At 40.3% G+C, this 21,520-nt stretch overlaps 1 long non-coding RNA gene across 2 annotated transcripts; it reads right to left on the bottom strand.

Annotated features, from left to right (window-relative positions):
* Positions 1-530: 530 nt before the first annotated feature.
* On the bottom strand, positions 531-20,839 carry LOC104849524. 2 transcript variants are annotated; one of them, XR_776776.2, is made up of 3 exons: positions 20,371-20,839; positions 19,178-19,375; positions 531-1,438 (listed from the first exon to the last, which is right to left on the bottom strand). It is a non-coding gene; the product is annotated as an uncharacterized LOC104849524 (long non-coding RNA). The 2 variants fall into 2 exon arrangements; XR_002024782.1 differs by having other exon boundaries at positions 19,178-19,320.
* Between the last annotated feature and the right edge of the window lie 681 nt (positions 20,840-21,520).

The raw sequence follows: 21,520 nt of genomic DNA, 5'->3' as shown, positions 1-21,520 counted from the left end.
ATTTCTATATATATATAGAATTAGATAAAGGTACAGGAAAAGGGCCAAAGAGAAAATAGAAGAAAAAAGGGAGAAAAATAATGTGGAGAATTTTTAAAAAGAAAAAGAGAAAAGGAGTAGGGAAAATGAAGAAAGAAAGAAAAAGGAAAAAAATGAGTCCAAAACCAGAGAAAAAAATTTTCTCTTTATTTTTGAATGAGTGGTTTCCTTGTAGGATCCGCAATTTTGAAGTCCAGAAAGTCTCAGTTTTTTCCATCTAGCTTTAAGGTCTGCGAGACCCTTCTGTTTACCTGAGTCTGTGGTGATAGGAGGTGTCCTTGCTCATGTTGGTGGACAGTGTAGGTGACCAGAACTCAGATCTGTTCTGGATGTAAGCCACAGGGCATGGGCTCAAGTAATACCAGCCAGCACTTTCAGACTCAGCTCTGCTCTGCTTGTCTTCTCTTTCTTTCTTTCTTTTTTTGAGACAGGGTCTCATTATGTAGTTCAAGCTGCCCTCAAACTCACTATATAGCAAAAGGTGCCCTCAAACTCACAGTGATCCTCCTGCCTTGTTCTTTCAAGTGCTGGGATTACAGGCAACCATGCCTGGCAGAACTAGCTATTTCTGAGCTCAACTCACCAGGAGGACTGGGCCCACGTCCTTCCTGGCCTGAGTTTAAACTTCTCCGGTGTCTCTTTCTAGCTGCTCCTTGGCAGTGGCTGTCTCCCATGGCTGTCTCTCACCCAGTCAATGTGGGAGGATAACACTGGAAGCCCGAAGTGGTTATTTTTTAGTTGTTCTGAGCTCCCTTTCTAAAATGGTACCTGAGCAAGCATTGTCTGGCAATATGCTTGGTGCCCACTCTTAAATTCTTCTCTGGCTAGTGTCTGCTGTGTGGAAGGAGTTCTCTTGGAGCAAAACCTTGTACTTTTTTTTTTGCACTTTTCCATGGGCTCTGCTGCCATTTCTCCCTGGATCTCCAGCCCTGGACATTTTTCTTGCTTCTGGGAAGCCACTCCACTCCCTAAGCTTCAAGAGCCAAGAAGAGAGTCCAAATTGTTTCCTTCTTTTTTTCTGCTTTGTGGGCCATCTTACCAACTTCTGTGTAGCTTCTGATTTTTCCTACAGTTGTTTCCTGATTCCCAGGGATCTGCCTTATCCTTTTTGCTTCACCAAGTTATTTTCCAGGTTATGGATTCTGGATCTCAAAGAGACTGAATTTTGCTATGAATCACCACTCTGCCATTTTCTTTCCCTTACCAAACTTTGTTCCAAGGAGAGTCTTTGCTAATTTCCCCTTCTGCTCAAGGTAAGAAGAGATCTTTCTTTTAAACAATGTAAGTCTATTTCTTAGTCCTCTTTGCTCATTAGGGATCATGGATTGTTTGTTAAGACTTGGTGGTAGAGGGTATTTTCTGGGTGGTGAAAGCAGTCAGGCATATAGTAAGGGGATTTCTATGGAAACAAACGAAAAGAATGATTAATAGAACAGACTGTAAACCCATTCTCTAGGTCCAGGGGGCAGTTAGTCAATGTGGGAGACTGCATTATTGATTATGCCTAAAGCAGGCTGCAAGCAGTGCTGGCTGTGAAGAATTAACCCCACAGTTGGTTTGTTTTGAAAAATGAGACCAGCTGAAGCCTATGCGCCGAGGTCAGAGTAACTTGCACTCAAATTCTGTTCCCACAACTAAAAACTTCTTACTAGAATGATAGTGTTCTAATTACAATCATATATTTTGTCCATCCTGTTCTGAATTTGAGAATGCTTTGTCTTGTCCTTTATGCATCTTGCTTACATTAGTTTCCATAGAAACTGCATGATTGCACATCCTCTCACATAGTTCTGCCCTTGCATGTAGCTCACTTTTACCCCAATTGATTACTGATAAAAATCAGTGGATTGGATGGACCAGTGCCTTTGTCAATTGCACCCTCATTGGTCATCCTGGTGCCCTGCTTTCTGTCTGTCTTAGTTCTTTTAGTTTTTTGGCTTTTTTGTACCAGGGATCGAACTCCGGACCTTGTGCTTTGCAAGGCAGGTGGCAGAACCACTGAGCTAAATCCCTGGCACTAGTTTGTTTATTTGTTTGTTTTTCTTTTCTTTTTTTTTGGTACGGGGGATTGAACTCGGGTCCTTGCACTTGCAAGGCAGGCCACTGAACTGCTGAGCTAAATCCCTGGCCCCTTGTTTTTCTTCAGGCCTACACGCACTGAGCAAGAGACTGGAGCCTACTACAGAGGTTTTCAGTAACATTTCAGGGGTCCCTAGTAAGTCAAGATGTCAATCATGAAGCATCTTTAGACAGTGGAATAAGGATAGTAGTTGCATTTCAACATTTTTCCTGGTATGCAATTTTGTCTGTCTCAAAAACAAAAACTTTTTTTAAAAATGTAGCTTGGTGCAAAGACCTTGGGTACCACAAAAAAAGAAACATTGGAAGTGTTAATTTGGAGAGCTATAAAGCTATTGGTGGAAACTGAGAATGCAGTTACCAGTCTAGATTACAGAACCTTAGAGATAGTGAACAAGGCTAGAAGCTAATAATGAGTACATTATAGTTTTCTACTAAAATATAGTTATTCTCTCTAAAGTCATCCCCATTTCTACTAAAGATAATCACAGAAAACCTAATTTGCTTGCAAAATAGGGCTTTTGTCATTAAAGTTTTCTGATTATTTATGTTAGTACACAAGAATAATTATTGACTACATAGCTTTTTTTGGTTTTGTTTTGTTTTAGTCTACTTTGCTGGAACTTGTCACAAGAAATCTGAATCAGCTTTTTGCAGGACTGGTGGTTGAACCAAGGGCCTCATGAACACTGAGGTAAATCTCCAGCCCTTTCAAAATTTTATTTTGAGACAAAGTCTTAAATAGTTATCCAGCCTGCCCTCAAACTTGGAATTCTCCTGCCTTCACCCTCCAGTTAGCTGGGATTCTAGGCATTCAGCACCATGCCTGGCTCAGTGAGGACTTCAAAAATCTCTTAAATCTAGAAAGACAAGCCTAGGGTATGTCATCGTACTTTGCCTGCAATACCTATAGATTTGGGTGAATTCCTCTCTTTCTGTTTTTGTTTAATTTAGTGGTACTGGGAGTTGAACCCATGACCTTCATACTGAATTATCTCCCCAGCCTTCAAAAATTTTTTTTTTAAACTTTGAGACAGGGTCTTCCTGAGTTACTAAGTTGCCCAGGCTAGCTAGATTTGAACTTGTGATCCTCCTGCCTTAGCCTACCAGAGTGTTATGATTACAAGTGTACACCACCATGGTTAGCTATGAATTCCTCTGTTGGGTGGGGTGTGTTCCAAGGTATTTTGAGGTTTTTAGACTTGCCAGAAAGTGACTTACTTAACTGTAAGTCTGGAGATCTTTTAAAATAAGGAATCAACCAAAATAAAATACAATAAAATAAATAAATAAAAATAAAACAAAAAATAAATAAAATAAGGAATCAGACTGGTTTTTCCAAGGTGCTCCATAAAGTCACTCTCAGTTCTTGAAAATTCTCACGTATCATTCTATGCACATAATTTCCAAATATGACATTTCAGTGAACACCTTGGTAATATTAACCAGTGTTTCCAAATGAATAGTTTCTTACTGAACTTAAGCAAATAGCTATGTTGCCATGAAAATAAGAGTGGTCATTGAGAGGTTCTGAATTCTGTAGAAATCAAGTAGGGTAAAAAAGCAATCATTTCAACCTTATTTATAAAAGTATACCTTGCTTGCTGCTATACAGCTTAAAATAAAAGAAAAATATTATAAATAATAATAACAGCAAAATTTCAAGCATCAAAGCATTAAAAAAAAAAAAACAAAAAAACAAAAACAGGGACAACTCACTTTCCAGTCCCCCTTCTGTCTCTCTTAAACAGGAGCCTTCAGAAAGAAAGCTCAATACATTTTTCCTACTCTTAACCTCTTAACCTCTGTTGTTCCTAGAATTCATTTTTCAACGTCAGAGATCACGAACTCGCATTTCAGATATCTAGCAGGTTTGGGAATTACCTCTCTTCCCCCTATATCATTTTGGAGTTCTTCCACCAATATTACTGGTCAGAGGTAAGAGTTTTCTTTCATAGGTTCTAACTTTGGTCTTTTTGCTTCATAGATTGTAACTTGTTTCATAGGCTCTCATTTGTTTTATAGATTCTGTTTTTTTGGGCTTTTTTCATAAATTCTGGCCTTTGTTTAACCTTTCTTTTAAAAGTGTCTTAATTTTAAGTTGCGTGTTTTAAATGTTTGCATATTTCTTGTTTTTCTTATTCATTGTGTTTTGCTAAAATTACATTTTACTCTTGTTTTCTATGTGTTACATTTGCACTTAGTTCCTTCAAAATGCTGTGAAATGGGTCTCTTATAAAATCATCTCAGATAAAGACAGTTTAGGCTTTATCTGTCCCTTATAGAATCATAAACAAACAGTGGTTACTCCGCCAGCTAGTAATTGTCTTTAGGGCAGCTGCCACTCTCAAAGCAGAGGACAGGTTTCTCCAGTTGTCCTCTGGTGAATCCCTACTCCCACTGATGCCCATGGAGGGTGGAACATTGACCAGCTAGGAAAACGGGTTTCTTTCAGAGACAGGTCTTTAATTGTGTGGAATAGCAGAAACTGAGGTGACAACTGAGGGGTCATGGCCAGGGCTACTCTCTGGTGATACCCAAAAGTCCCTCAGAAGAAACTAGCTCCTGACAACCCATCTAGGTAATCAGCAGAAAATCTCCACATCTTGTCCTATCTGGACTCCTCTGTGAGGTGAAAGGGGAACTCTGTCAGTGGTCATCAGGGATCCTCTGTCTCAGAGTGATCTGAAACGGTGCCGTCAGAGCCCTTTCTTAAGCCTCTGGTAGGAGTTGAGCTACAGGTTTGGACTGCTTTCTCTATTACTAGTAAGACAGACCTCTAGACAAATATAAAAAACAAATCTTTCAAAGATTAAAACTACTACCTTCTCCCCACCTCCTAGGCATGGTCTTCTTCATTTTTTTTTTTTTTTTTTTTGGTACCAGGAATCAAACTCAGATCCTTGAGCTTGCAAGGTAGGTGGCAAACCATTGAGCTAAACCCCGGCCCCTTCCTCATTTATGTGTGTAGGGGAGAGAAATGCCTTTTCCAATAGGTTATGGACTTTGGAACATTAACTGTGGTCTTATAAATGCTATATGGTTAATTTTTTTGGATATTTAACCAGCTTGAGCTTTATTTGGACTTTTTCTCTGATAATGAGTTAAAAACTCCCCTTAAACTTTTCTCCAACTTGTTGGGAGTTCATTTGAGAATTTCTCCCAGTCAGACTACTCCTCCTACCAGAAAGTCAGACTAAGACAACTCATAACAACTGTTTTGACTTACACTGGGGAAAATAGTAATCAGTAATTTGCATTTGTTTTCACATTCTAACTAGAATATGCCACTATTTTGGTAAGCCTTTCTCTTCCTTCAAATGTGTGCCTAAAAAGTTGATAGAGGTGCCTTTACTATGTAGATTGTGGCTGCTAGGAAGACCTATGAGTTTCAAATACTTAGTGAATTCAAAATGGACCATAAAGGAGTAGCCTTGTCTTGCTGCTGATAAAAGTTACCTAAAAGAATGGATAGAGAACAGATAATTCTCAGAGCATTCTCTACCCTAGGGCCCAGGGCAGAATCTCTGACTTAGCATCTCTGGAGGGATCTTTTTTGTAAGAAACGTGCCCTAATTTCCTCTCTCTTTCAAGGAACTAGAAAGCAGTGGTTTGAATCTCTTGGTTTGCTAGCAATACTTCCTTCTCTAAACATAACAGTTATAGCTGAAGTCAATTTTAACTTGTGCTTTGGAGTACTTTCTGGAGTAAGGATAGGAGTTATCTGAGGAAGATAAGATCATGCGCTGATAAAGGGTACAGTCCAGTCTGGTTTTATTTTCTGAGTCTCTCTCCAGATGGTGTCTACCTACCCTGGACTGGAATAAACCTTGGGGGATGCCCTAGGGGGCACAGGAATCAAGCAGGGATTTACAGGATGCCATATTTGTTTCTCTTGTTTTAGATTAGGAATGCCACATCTGAACCTCACACTCCTTTGAAATGTAGTAAGGAGCAATTTAGTATTTCTCTATACCCACGCATGCTGTGCCTACCTCCTAAAGCCAAGTACACAGAGGAAAGTACTATGATGCTATCTCACAATTAGAACTATACTGAAAAAGAGAGAAAATGGTCAAAAATCATCTTAAGTTGAGATTTTCTTTACATTAAGAAGTAATTCTTGCTTGTGTTCAAGTGTAAATATAATGAGAGATACCTCACCCTTAAGACATTCAGCACCTCTAAGCCTGACAACAAAATTTCTAAAACAACTATAAACCTTGACCTCCAGTGCTGAGGATGGAGTATCTAGGCCAGCCACAATTAAAACTTCCATGAGGCTATATCCATCCTTAGCTAAGATGTTCAGGCCCCTCAAAGACAATATCCCTTGCAGGAAGTAAATGGCAAAATGAGACTATTTGTGCTTATGTATGTGTCTTTTTTTCAGTGATCTAAGACAGATTTAATGAAACCTAATAAAGTTTTTGGATTACCCTGATATGTACATTGAGGTTTTTAGAGAATTTACTCAGATGTATGGATTAGATTAGAAAGATGTGATGTTGCTCTTAAATCAAATATTGATTTTTTAATGAGAGACAAGTAGTATTACATTTAGAGACAAGTATTATCTTAATTTTGGAAGCTTAAAAGACAGGCAGCCAGGGGAATAACTGGTTTCTACTGGAACACAAGCAGTTCCTATACAAGACCCCTACTGGCCTGCCAATCAGATAGGAGTTTAAAGTAGAAGACATTTTCAGGCATGTATTTTTAAAGGTCTAAGAAATATGAGAACTAAGCCCTTCAGTTATTTTAAATTGTCACCTATTGATCAGAAAGAGATGAAGACATCCCTGGATCCTGATATGATAAAAGGAAATACTATTGTTTTTCCCATCAGTCTTGCAATATGTAGATGGTATAGTGTTATGTGCCCCCTCAGAAGAGCTTTCTAACCAGGACACCTGTGTTCTGCTGAATTTTCTAACAGACAGAGGTTAGAATGTTTCTAGGTCCAAGGCACAACTTTGTAGCCTTGAGGTAAAATACTTAAGCCTTATTATATCTAAAGGAACCCAAAGACTGAAGGAAGAAAGAATTAAACCAATTCTTTACTTTCCACAGTCCAAGACCCTAAAGTAGCTAAGGAGATTCCTAGAAATTACAGACTTTGGTCACCTTTAGATAGCAGGATATAGTGAGATTCCGTGACCCCTCTATCAGTTTATAGAGAAACCCAAAAGACAACCATATTTTAACCTGGAAACCTTATTCCCAGACTGCATTGCAGAAACTCAAACAAGCAGTTCTAAGTGTCTGCCTACAGGATACCTTTTCAGTTTGTATGTTATTAAAAGACATGGCTTTGGGAATGTTTCTACAAGATCAGGGAGCTGCTCAACAGCCTGTAGGGTATTTAAGTCATAAATTAGATATTATAGATTCAAAACAATTTATTTAAGAAGAAAAGCCCTAAACAATATAGTTAGAACACTTTCATTCTCTTTCAAGCGGCAAAAAAGCAGCCATTCAGATTCTTTGATTATTGGTTTAATTCTCTGTCGGCAATGCAGTTGGAGTCAGTCATAGCCTGTCTCTAGAGATATGTTTTGCTAAGGATTGCAGATCCATTCTGGAAAAACTCCTGATCTTAATTGTCCTTCTGTACTTGAGATGGTTAAGATGTGGTTCTTGTGCCATACTTAAAGGCACTATTCTGTTCCTTCTCCACTGCTCTGCCCCTGAGAAATAACACAGTTCTCAACAGTGTTTGGTTCAAAGCACTTCCCTCCTCTCTGGCTACTGGATTTCAAGATAAAGCTTCCAGAATGGTGAGTTTCCCTTTCCTAGAACCCTTCCAGAATAAAGCTGACCTTCACTTATTTCTCTGCCATAAAGAAAACTGGCCTGGGCTTAATCCCAAAACTCTCGAAGACTAAATGTAAGTTTTAGTCCAGAGTTATCTTCCAGCCCTCAGGTGAAATTAGAGACTGAAAAGAACAGTTTACCCAGCTCTGGCCACTTCCTTGCACCTCTAGTGTGCCACCACTGGCACTGGATGAGATAAAGTCTAAGGGACACCTTAGATTGGGCACAGAACAAGAGGCATAGATGGAAACACCTTCTTTACATCTATTTCTTTTCAAAATGGAATGAAGGTCAGAGGTAGATATCTGCAGCACAGCAGTTGGAGCCTTGGCAGCCTTCTTCCTTCACTGCATGGAATTCGTACTCGGCTCTGAAGAGTCTCACCTAGTCTCTTCTACATGCAAAGCTGGCCTGAGTGGACCTCACTGGAGATAGTTAAAATTACCTGTAACAGTGTGTCCCTTTAGAGAGAGCAGTCCTATGTGGCTATCAGCAACCATGAGAAGCCTGTGTAGCTGGGTATTCATTCCAGTCAGATAAACTGTCAGCTGAGGGCCCATCTTAAAACTGTTTTTACTTTCGCAGGCATAGAAGATTTTTATTCCTTTTGATTCTTATTATAAGAGATCTTTGTTAATTGATCTACAAAGTTCTGACTAGTCTTTTTTATAATTATAAGCCTAGGGCCGGGGATTTAGCTTAGTGGTTTTGCCACTTGCCTCGCAAGTGCAAGGTCCTGAGTTCAATCCCCAATACCAAAAAAGTTATTATAATTCAACTTGGCCAAATACATCTGAGTGCACTCTGGTTTATAAAAAAGTTGTCTTATATATGTGTCTGTTTCTTCAATTTATTACAATATGTACAGCTCTTTTGTTTGAGTTTTTTTCTTTTGGCATTTTGGATTTTTTAAGATATTTGCCTGTAACTCAAGTCATCTTATATTAACTTGGGGATCTTTCATTGGTCAAAAATAATGTGTTAACTGTTATGATCTGGCTTTCATAGGTCATTTAAAAATTTGTTAAGATAAAAAACTCTTGGGCTTAGGAAAACTACTGGACAGGACTCTCCTTAGTAAATAAAGGAGCAGCTATCTGCAAAACATTTATTCTAGCCTGTGTTCACAAAGGGGATCCCAATAATTTCCATAGCCTTGTGGAAAATACATTGCAAAGCATTATTGTGATATGTATACATTGGCCATGGTCAAATGGCTAAATTTTCTGTGGGAAAACAATAAGGTTTTATTTAAAACACTCTTGGGGGCTGGCAATTTAGCTCAGTGGTCCCACTGCCTGCCTTGCAAGCACAAGGACCTGAGTTTGATCCCCAGTACCAAAAAACCAAAACCAAAAAAAAAAAAAAAAACCTCTTCGTACAAAACAAAATTAAAGGACAAAGGGTTTCATGTAACTGATACCCACTGCTGTTTCATGGTGTATATGTTCATGCCTTCTGGGTGTACAAGTCCTCTAGGATATTTATGGTAATGATCTTTTTGACTTAGGTATCTGCCTTTCTCTTGTACTCCAGCTACTTGTGATAAAAGCTACATGTCAAGCCAGTATGAGATAACCAGTCAATAGTAGTTTTCTTAAAATTTGTGTGATATGTGTTATATGTGTCACCACGCATAGGGATGCTCAATTGCCAATCAAAACAACGTCACACACTAAAATTAGAGGTTAGATCTTATGAACTCTTAAGGTCCATTTTTAGGTCAGTATGTATGTTCTCTTTAGATGGCATCCTACTAAAAAAATAACAAATAAGTGTTTCCTTTATGTCATTTAATGTCTTGTGATCAGACTATTCCACACTAAGATGAACATGTGTTACAGAGAAAATGTCATCATGATTGTCATGCTAAAATACTACGTGTGGCTCTTGATCTTAAGTTTCTATAATGTAACTGTTACCTGTTAATATTCAAGTACTAGAACAACCATGGTTGATAAGAAATAACAGCCCCCTCACTGTGCTTTATATTTCAAAGTGCTTAATGTCCAGACAAAATTATAACAGTTAAACTCAGTGCTCCTACTGCACTACTAATGTCACTGATCTTGTTTTCTGGGTGTTCAGCAAGTAAAGTTGGATACCAAAACTAGAAAGGTAACTGGGCTATGAGGACAGCCAATATTTTGGCCCTGGCTCCTCAAGGTCTACAAGATCCAGGACACAAAGGAAACTTTCCTACAGGATCCTACATCTTTCATAAGCCACTCAAGCTCCTGAGCAGGGAGATTGCTGGGCTCCAGAGGCTCCTTTGTGTACCAAAGGAAGGTCAAAGAGGGAAAGGTCTCCCATGCTTTCACTGAAAGCAACATGGTCAAGCAAGGCCGTGACCCGTCCTGACAGCTGACCTTAATAGAGAGCAAGAGGTTCATGTTGATTGACACAGGTCTCACTTTAACTTGGTCTTAAACACCCAGCAGAAAACAATAACCAAAAGAGGTATAAAATAATGGCATAGTGGCCGGGCGTGGTGGTGCATGCCTATAATTCCATCACTGGGGAGGCTGAGGCAGGAGGATCGCTGTGAGTTCGAGACCAGCCTGGGCTACATAGTGAGTTCCAGGTCAGTCTCAACTACATAGTGAGACCCTATCGCAAAAACAAAACAAACAAACAAACAAACAAAAATTTAAAATGCCATAGTAATAAAGCTAGATATAAAAAGGGCCTCCAGTCACTGACCCCTTGTGGCAGTTTCCAGCTCTACCAGTAGCTGACCACGCTTATGGATCATTAGGAAAAAACTATGGTGAAATTTATAAGAGCTCAGCTAGAGTTTTATATTTCTTAGCCAAATTTGTTCTTCAAATTGACTCTTATTTTACAGCTAAAAGTAAAGACTTATGAGAAAGTATGAGGCATATTAGATAACCTCTATCAATGAAAGAATCTAAGACCAGCAGATTCAATCACTATTTCAATTTCTAAGTGTGACTTTCTCCCCAACCTGCCCTTCATTCTAGTGCTTAGATTATACGTACTCTAATTTCTTATAAGTTTTGTTTATTCTTGCCTAGAGGCTGCCAAACTGCAAGCAGTCATACAAACGGAACCAGTGACAAATGTGCTAGACTTCTTTTACCAGGATCCACCAGACCAACCTTGTAAACAGCTCCTAACTGCTAAACTATATGACTTCTCTGTTGGATTCTGAAGCCCCCTGGACCTTCTCCTTATCCTCTTTGTGGGCTATATCCACAGTAATCCTGCTGATCTTATAATTTAGCCCATGCATTCTGAACTGTTTCTTTGGTTTTTTTCCCCTCCAGACTTAAAAGCTGTGCAGCTAACAAAATGACAATGCCAGGCACCTATTGAAGGCCTTTAGATAGACCCTGTGTAGAGTAACTCTAACTGCTGATCACAGTCATGACCCTCTTCAGCAAGTCTTGGCATGCCATAGCAAGCCTGTAGGCAAGAAAACCAGGCCTCATCATAATTTAATCATGAAATGATTTTTTCCCCAGAATTATGTAGAATTGCTCCTGCCACAAGAGTGGTCACATAGCAAGGGGAGAGGATTTTCACTAAGCAGTTTAGCTCAAACTGGATTCCACAAGGATAGAGAGGGAACCCAATATTGTACCTGGCCAAGCAAAGGACTCAGAGGAGCCTGATCAAAGTTTTGGTCAAAAGAGAGAGACTTTTTTCAGGAGAAACAAGCAAAGTGTAAGGGATAAGAAGGTGGCCGTGTGTGTGTGTGGCTATATATTAGGTTGGTTGCTCAGGGAAAGCAGACTTGAGGCTGAGATTTTAGATGAGCTCTGCAGGGAGTAAGGGAGACCATGCAAAGCCCTAGGAAGGACATGTGGACAGAGAGGCTAAGTGCAGAGCCCCTGAGGTCAGAGTGGTTAGAAGTGAGTAAGCCTGGAAAGACTAGTATTTGATAAGAACCAGACAATCCAGGGATCATAAAAATGCATGGCCTTGAAAGGCATGGAAAGGAGTTTGAATTTTAAGTGAAATGGAAAACCATCAGGGTTATTAACCCTGGAGAAGCTCATGATCTAATGTTTAAAAGCTCAGTCTAGCTGCTTGAGCAGTACAAGAATGGATGAGCTGGGCATGGTGCTGTCTGCTGGTAATCCTAGCACTTGGGAGACTGAGGCAGGAGGATTGCCATGAGTTCGAGGCCAGTTTGGGCTACATAAGGAGACCCTGTCTCAAAAAAAAAAAAAAAAAGTGGATGAGGGTAGACAGGTAAAGAGACTGTAGATGGCTATGATGGCACTTGCATCAGGGTAGAAAATTGGTTGATACATTACTGCTGTAGCTGGGTATGGTGGCACATGCCTGTAATCCCAGCACCCGGGAGGCATAGGCAGGAGGATCACTGTGAGTTCAAGACCAGCCTGGGCTACATAGTGAGTTCCAGGTCAGTCTCAACTACATAGTGAAAACCTGTCTCAAAAAACAAAACAAAAAAACAAAAATTCTGTAATGTATAGGCAGAGTCCACGGGGTTTGCTAATAGACTGGAATCCAATCAGCCATATAAAGAAGAATAAAGGATGCCTCCTAGATTTTTAGTTTGAGCAACCCAGTGGGTGGCTGTATCACTGTAATAAATAGGAAAGCCTGGAAGAAAGAAAACAAGAGAAAGGTTTGGGGAAAAATCAGCATTTCTGTTTTGAGCTAGACACTAGAACAAGCCTATAGCTCTGCTTTACACAGGATAGACACCTGAGCTGGAGACCAGCCTGGGCAACATAGTAGCACCCACATTTAAAAACGAAAAAAATGGCTGGGCATGGTTGCGCACGCCTGTAATCCCAGCACTTGGGAGGCTGAGGCATGAGGATTGCTGTGAGTTCCAGACCAGCCTGGGCTACACAGTGAGTTCCAGGTCAGTCTCAACTACATTGTGAGACCCTGACTCAAGAAACAAACAAACAAACAAACAAAAATTGAAAAAAAATATATAAAAACAAAAACAAAACCAACATTTTTTCCCGTTTTGGACATGTCAAGCTGAGATATCCATCAGACACCTTAGAGATTGGGGTAGTAAATACCTGCTGTTGTTTCTTGTTTGCTATGCTGTGAAATCCTTAAAAGGGATTTTGCCCACTTTGTTTTTTTATGGCCAAGTCTTAGCTGCCTCACATCTCAGGCTCAATTCTCAGAACTTTCCTGTGATGCAACTCTCACATATTTTCCCTAGGCTCTCACATATTCCATGCTTTAAAGGTCTTTTTTTTTTTAAATGAGTGAATAAATCCAAAGCTGTCATGTTACTATTTACTCCTACCTATCTTCCTGTCCTTTGCTACCATCCATTTTCCTAGCCAGTAACAAGCTCCTTAAATTAGCATTTCATCCAAATCGGGCTGGGGCAAATTGATAGGATAAACTAAGGGATTTTTCAGGAGAAGGAACAATGTCAAGAGACTTCTCAGATAAAAGCAGCATTTCCCGTATAACACAACACACAGATGACATCTAGTTTTTTTTGTTTTTGTTTTTGAGACAAGGTCTCACTATGTAGTTGAGACTGACCTGGAACTCACTATGTTGCCCAGGCTGGTCTCAAACTCACAGCTATCCTCCTGCCTCAGCCTCCCAAGTGCTGGGATTACAGGCGTGCGCCACCATGCCCAGCGACATCTAGTTTTAGTACCACTGCTTGGTCAAATTCTAAGACTGAACTACTACAAATTGAGGAAAAACATTTTAAACCATTAGCCACCCTACATTGTTTCAGCTACATTCAGGATAGGAAAGATTTGGGTTCAAAAATTCCATTTCTAGTGACAGATTCTAAAGAAGTAATCAGAGATTTAGATGCAGATGTGTGTATAATTATGTTCCAGGCAAGGTGTTCTCAGTAGTATAAAGTTAAGACCAACCTAATTTGAGAAACAACCAACAAGAAAATGGCTAGCTGAGTAGCACGTGCATAAGATAGACTATAGAGAAGCTACTAGAATTTATATTTAATGTGAAGATGACATTTTAGTAACATGGAAAAACGCTCATAATGTGCAGATAGCCTGCAGCTCACAGTGGTTTGACTTAACAGTTTTTCTACTTTACAGTGGTTGAGAGTGATAGTCATGTAGTAGTAACTGTACTTCAGATACTGAATTTTGATCTTTTCCTGAGCTATCAGTGTACAATACAATGCTCCCTTGAGATACTGAGTAGCACCAGCAAGTCACAGTTCCAGTCAGCCTCACAGTCATGAAGAGAAGCAGTTGATACTTCGCATACAGTGTACTTTTTTTTTTTTGGTACTGGGGATCGAACTCAGGTCCTTGTGCTTGCCAAGCAGGCGGCGGAAGCACTGAGCTGAATCCATCCCCCAACAGTGTACTTGTTGCTAAGCTATGATGTTTGGTAGGTTAGGTGCATTCAGTATTTTTTTTTTTTCTTTTTTCAGCACTGAACCCAGGGCCTCATGCATGCTAGGCAAGTGTTCTATTTCTGAGCTACATTTTCAGCCCCTTTTTTTAAATTTTTAGACAGGGTCTGGCCTCAAACTTGTGATCCTCCTGCCTCAGCCTTCCAAGTAGCTGGGGTATAGGCATGTATCACCACACTCAGCCTTAAATGCATTTTTGACTCCCAATATTTTCAACTTTTGATGGGCTTATGTGTGTAGAAATGAAACTGGAAGGAAATATGTTAAATCTTGGCTTTATTTCTGGAGTGTGGAAACATAGTTTGTTTTCATTTCCTTCTTTATATTTTTCTGTGTTTTCAAAATACCCATAACAAAGTGGGCATGGTAGCACATGTCTGTAATCACAGCACATGGGAGGCTGAGGCAAAAGAATAGCTTGGAATTTGAGGCCAGCTTGGACTACATAGTTAGTTCAAAGTGAGCCTGAATGACATAGTGAGACACTGTCTCAAAATAAAAAATCCATAATGAGTGTACTACTTTTATTGAGATATAATTTATATACAATAAAGTGCACATGCTCAAAGTACACAATAGTTTATGCTGACACTTGCAAAACCCACAGAGTCATCACCAAAATTAAGTAATAAATGTATCCATTGCCCTAGAAATTTCCTTGGGCCCCTTGTCATCCTTTGACCCATCCTAGTGCTGCTCTCCCCTTCTCCACTAACCACTGACCAGCTTTCCATCTCTACACTTTAGTTTGCATTTTCTACAATACTACATATACACAATCACACAGTATGTTATTTTTTCTGACTTCTTTCACTCAACATAATTATTTTGAAATCAATCTATTCTGTACCATGATATCAATAGCTCATAAATCATATTTTATTGTCCAGTTATCTGTTGATGGATATGGGGGTTGTTTCCAGTTTTTCTTACGTGTACAAACTCAGTGTAGAGAAATAACAAAGCTTTTTTTATAAGACATGAAGTATAAATACATCAAAGAGCAAAATAAAAGAGATAATAAACAGGAACATAGATCTTTTGCAAATGGGATGGAGACCAAGAGATGGACAGAAAGAGGAAGGAGGGGAGGAAGAGGGGACATAAAAATAATTGAAATGTGTTTTGTGTATGTACAGAATTTCCACAGTGATTGTAATCATTATGTACTGGAAACATTTACTAATAAAAATAAAATTTATAAAAAAGAATCACCTGAGTTTGTATAGACATCTCTCCCAAATGAAGTGCAAAGTTACCAAGCTGTGATTAGCTCAGGAATTCTAAATAAGAGAGTTACAATACTTATATTGGTACCATAGTATGAGAGAGTCCTTACTTTACCCTGGCTGCACTGTGCTTTATGTGGAATGTTGGTTTGAATATGGTTCCTTTCCTCCAAAATGTACATTGGATTTTAGTCCCCACTGTGAGGTATTAAGAAGGGTGGGAATTTAATGGGCTATGATATTAGGGGTGAGGCCTTTGGGAGATGACTGGGATTTACAAAGGTCTGCAAAGTGGAGCCCCCATGACTGAATACTGCCGCTTTGTAAGAAGAATGACAGAGAGTAGGGTACACACACACTGGCTCCTTGTCTCTTACCATGTGATGCCCTGCACCACCTCAGGACTCTGCCCGCGAGAAGGCCATGACCACATGCAGTCCCTTGTCCTCAGGCTTAAATCGTGAGCCAAAATAAATCTCTTCTTTTTTAACTTATCCAGGAGTATGTTGCTATTAGCAACAAAAGGCAGAATAATAGAACACCAAAGGTGAAGAACCTAAAGTACAGCCGGAGAGGTCACTTCCACAATTTGCAAGGGAAATTTTACACATCCCGGCAGAGTGGAAGTTGCAGAAGTTTCTTTAAGAATTTCCTTATTTTTCTTTTCTTTTCTTTTTTTTTTTCTTCACTTCTCATCTGTAAAATGAGGATAATCCTGCTTGTCTTTTGAAGCTGTTGATCCCATGAAATAATTTAAGTGAGATCATTTTGAAAAGTATAAAGCATTGCTTTTTTTTTTTTAAAGGAGAATTATTACTGTTATTAAGAGGGGAAAGCTAAAGTGAGAAGTCCTTCCTCCGTCATGAGCAGTCGTGTTTCAAGAGATGGGAGGAAGCAACATTTCATATTTGAGCTGCTACAGCATTGCAAGGGCTTGAAGAACATGGTGGTTGCTCCAGGAAGGCTCTGTGGAAGGAAACTGGCCTGGATTGTGTGCCCACAGGGTGCCAGGTACTGTACAACGTGCTTTATAGCTGCTGATGCCTAAGTGCATGCTGGAAGACAGAGTGAGCCTGCTTTTGGCAGTTTCTATCTTAGCCCTGGCTAAGACCTTGATAGTCATTGATATGCCTGGTTAAAGTCATGACCCACAGAGCATCTACGAATCTGATCTTATACTGTACCTGTGGTGGAACATGGAGTTCTCTCCATTAGTAGTTAGGAGACAAATTAAAGGTCGATGATGATTTAGTTAGTTGTCTACAAAGGCAAATAAGTAGTAGTTAATTTTGTCTTCCCAAGAGATCAGTTTAACTCTCTCTCAGGTCACATTAATTTATAACCTCCCAGATCTCTTACATGCACTGTGAAGAAGTCAAAAGAAGACACGGAGCTAGTTGTGGTGGTGCATAATCGCAGCATTTAGGAGGCTGAGGCAAGAAGATCTCTAGTTTGAGACCAGCCTGGACTATATAGTAGCAAGTTCAACACCAGTAGTGAGATCTTATCTCAAAAAACCAAATTAATTTTTTAAAAAAAGGGTTCAGGCATTCATCCAATGGCTGGTTTGACTTCTCCCTTGTATATCTAATGGGCATTTCAAATTTAGCATATTGCTAACTCTGGATTTTCTCTGTTGTTCCAAACCTGCTTTTTCTTACTTCAACAAATTGTATTACCAAACACCTATTTTTCTCAAGCCCAAACCTAGGCAGCATCCTTAATTCCCCTCTTCTTCACCTGTCACATCTACATATGACTGTCCCGCCAAAACATATCCCAGAGATGACCTCTTCATGGGGATTACCATTCCAGTGTTTCTTGCCCTGACTGGACCACTATAATGGATCTTCCAGCAGCCAGAATGAGCTTTTAAGCCAGTTGTTAAATGTCTCTGTGATATTCTGAAATATGAATTTAGTCTTCATCCTGTTTCCTGCCACAGAGCTTCCAAAAGCCTTGAAATCGCCAAAGGAGGATCTCTTTTTATATAATAACAAGTTGACTAATGGCTAACCACCCCTAGGTAGCTTCTTGATGGGGATTGGTCACTAGGAATCTGAGGATTAGAGGGGTGGGATTTCAGTCTCACACCCCAACCTCAAGGTAAAGAAGAGGGACTAAATTAAAGGTTGAATTGATCACAAGCGGGTGTGATTTGAACAATCCTGACTACATAATGAAACCCCCACAAAAACTTTGTCTTTGGGGAAACTAGGTGTTTGGGGAGCCTTGCACTGCTCTGTCTGTAGTTAGTAAGAATAATAACGGCAAATATTAATTAAGTGCTTACGGTATGGCAGGACCTAACTTCACAACTATGCCATGGCATTTCTGTCATATGCAGATGAAGAAACCAAGACCCAGAGAGTTAAAGTATCTGCTCACATTCACTTAGTGTATTAGGCCGGGTCTCCTAGACATCAGGCTCAGAGGTGTGTAATGGTTGTGTTGAGGGTTGTCCCTGGTAATAACACCGACAGGGAGGTGAGACAAACAAGATTGGAGCTGGGGGAAGTATTGAACTGTGACAGTTGCAGTGGAATCTGGAGCAGAAATGATCATTTAAGATTTGCCCACACTGGCAATTCTTTGGCTATTTTGCATGAAAGCAAGCAGTAGGCATAGTGTCTGGGAAGGCTGGCTCAGTTGAGGCGGCATGCTCTCCATCCAAGTCCCTAGCTCCTCAAGAACCCCCTTAGGTAATCCTTCAGCAATAATCTGTCCAGCTAGAAATATAAGAGCAAGAGAATCAGTAAAGAGATGGGCCCTTTGTTTAGTTTTCATTTACTGGAAGTGATGATCTGTGTGAGAACTTTTGTGATTTAAACCCGATCAAAAGGCACCTGGGCCTAGCTGTTTCTCAGTGAGTCTTTAGGGCCCCGTGTGTGGGTATCTTTTTTTTTTTTTCTTTTTGGCAGTAATGGGAAGTCAACCCACTGCCTCATTCACGGTAGCCACGTACTCTACCGCTGAACTGCACCCCAGCCCTAAGCGTGGCTATCTTTGAACTCTCTGGCTGTGGCTTGAGGAAGCAGTGTGTTCCCCTGACACAGTGGGAGACCATACAGAGAACGTTTATAAATAATCTAAAAACCTAGGGCCGGGGATTTAGCTCTGTGGTGCCGCTGCCTGCCTCACAAGTGCAAAGACCCGAGTTCAATCCCCGGTACCAAAACAAAACAACAACAACAACAACAAAAACCCCTACAAAATGTTACGGAAAATGTAAAATGACTTCTGGTGTCTCTAACAGCAATCTGCTTTGTTTAGTGCAAAATTAACAGACACCAGAGGCATTGACCATGAAGTGGGACATCTTGGCCTCCATCCCTGACCTTGAACACCCGCTTCCTGTGCACTAGAATAGACAGCTAGAGGAATCTTAAGGCAAACTCTCTATCTACAAGGAATTGTTATGTCTGGGTTAAAGCTAACTGTCTTGCTACTGTAATTTGTACATGGGTAATGTGAACTGAGGAAATGAAATGTAACCACCTGAATGAGATCATAGCTGTAAAGCTTGTAAAAGAGAAAGCTGCAATTCCATAGGAGGTTGATCACTGGCGCTGCCCTTTTGAGTGTGATTCGACCTTTGCTGGTAAAATAAACTTTTTATTTTACTTACATTCATCTCGTCTCTATGTGTCTGTCAATTGCCAATTCCTTCCAAAACAGGTGACAGCAGGTTTCAGGTTGAGTTTGTGTTCAGGAGGCATCAGAAAGGCATGGCACTCGTGGTTTGGGTCTTTGTGCCCATATCAAGTTTTTCTGCTGAGAGAATCTTTGCTGAGAAATGAGAATCATGGGGTAGGTGCCTGAAAGCCTAAAATCGAGGAGACTCAAGGTGACTCAGGAGAATGGCCATGGAAGCCAGAAAGACTTAGGTCAGATCTTAGCTCCTTTACCTAGTGCATTGCTGCTTTGGAGAGATTTGGACCCCCTAAGTCTTTGTTTGATCATGTCTCTGAGATTTTGTTTCAGTAGGTCTGGGACAGGCTCCAGGAATTTTACTTTCTTTCTTTTGGGGTGTTAGGGTTTGAATGCAAGATCTCGCACATGTTAAGCAAGCATTCTCCTACTGTGCTACATCCCAGTCCTTTTATCTTTTCGAAACCTGTATTTTTAACAAGCCCCACATGAGCTTATTACTTTTGGCATCACTAGAACCCTGGTTTTGGGCTGTTGCCTAGAAGACATATTGTTGAGTATCAAGCATGGACCCTGCAGTCAGACTTGGGTAAATTCCCTTTCCTGTTTCAATTTCATCTATTTACTAGGGTAATACTGTACCGTGTTTCCCTGAAAATAAGCCCTACTGGAAAATAAACTTCAGCTGTAATTAGTAACTGGTTGTCACCATGGTGATGGCCAGTGTCTGCTGAAGATTATACCTCACTATTCTCTTGTTGGCTACTTGTAATGGCTAGGAAGGCAAGAATAGCTGATTGGGGCTGGCATTTAAAAAAATATTTCCTTTACTTTTTTTTTTCAGCTTTAATTGAGTTTATTGGTACATTTTAGGGATACAGTACGGTTACATTCATTGTTGGGATCTTGTACCTCTACAAGGCAAGTCTTGATTCTCATTTTTTCCCCTTACCCCTGCCCTCCCTTCACCCCCTCCTCCATCCTTTACTTATTTTTTTGGGGGGTACAAGGGGATAAAACTTGGGACCCTCAGCTTTCGAAGCAGGAGGCAGCTCCACTGAGCTAAATCCCTGGCCCAGGATGTTAGAGTTCCCTCACCTTAAGATGGCTGTTACTCCCCTTACCATAATGCCCTGCCTCTCACCTAAAAAGATGGCTTTTCCCACCTACCAAAAGACAGCCTTCGTCCCACGATGCCTGTTCTTCTACCAAAAAGTAACCAGATACTTGCTATATCTGAGAAACCAGCGATGTCACAAGCCCCTCCCAATGATGTCACAGGCTCCTCCAATCCCTTACTACCTCACTTAACTCCATCCCAGCTCCTATAAGCCCCACCCCAGTAAAGAAGCTCTCTATTCTGCCATATTGCTCGCTCTCCTTTGATTGGAGACAGCCTAGCCTATTGTCCCTACAATAAAGGCTTGTAGTGGTTCTGGTTTGGTCTTGGTTTTCGGCTTTTTAACCTAACACAGGGCTGGTACTTTTGGTTTCTAGTTAGTGTTATTTTTAGGGGAATGTAGTACCTATCACAGGTTAGTGTGAGGATTAAGTTTTCTTAAGTAGTTAGCATGGAGCCAGATACACAGCAAACACTGAATACATGTTACTGATATTATTACAGAGCTACAATTTTTTTTTTTTTTTGAACCGGGGATTGAACGTAGGTCCTTGTGCTTGTGAGGCAGGCGGCAGAACCACTGAGCTAAATCCCCAGCCCCCAGAGCTACAATTCTCTATCCATATCTGAAAAATTAAAAACAAATTTTAAAAACCATTTTTCCCAGCTTGGCACATCAATGAATTATGAGAACTGATGGGAGATATTGATAATCTTTTTTTTTTTTTTTGTACCAGGGATCAAACTCAGGACCTTGTGCTTGCCAGTCAGGTGCTGTGCTGCTGAGCTACATCCCCAGCCCCCTCTGTCCCTTTGTCTGTGTATATTGTAAATTCAATTGCAGAACTATCAACATGTTTAATTATGTACAGAATGCTGCTCCCTCACCCACAAGTAGTACATACTATTCTGTGAAAATGTACATTTCCTAAACATTTGGAAAATGCTCAAGCACAAAGCACAGGGTTTCAGAGAAGAGTGTAATCTGTGTTTTATCCCTTCTTGGCCCAGCACCAGCCATGAGAAAAGTTGCCCTCTTGTGGTAATAGTGGAGAACTATACCGCAGATGAGGAAGAAGAGACTGGATCTGGGAAAGAGGTAAGCAGCCCACAATGCAGAGCAATTCTTTTTAGGACACTTAAATATGTGCTCAAGGCTGCCCACTTTAAAAAATCAACGATCGGTGCCAGGGATATAGC

This window comes from Fukomys damarensis, unplaced genomic scaffold, assembly GCF_012274545.1.
Source record: "Fukomys damarensis isolate Sample0158 unplaced genomic scaffold, DMR_v1.0_HiC HiC_scaffold_33, whole genome shotgun sequence".
Lineage (NCBI taxonomy): Eukaryota > Metazoa > Chordata > Mammalia > Rodentia > Bathyergidae > Fukomys > Fukomys damarensis.
Note: the sequence above shows the minus strand (reverse complement) of the source record. Positions and strands in the feature narration are given on the sequence as shown.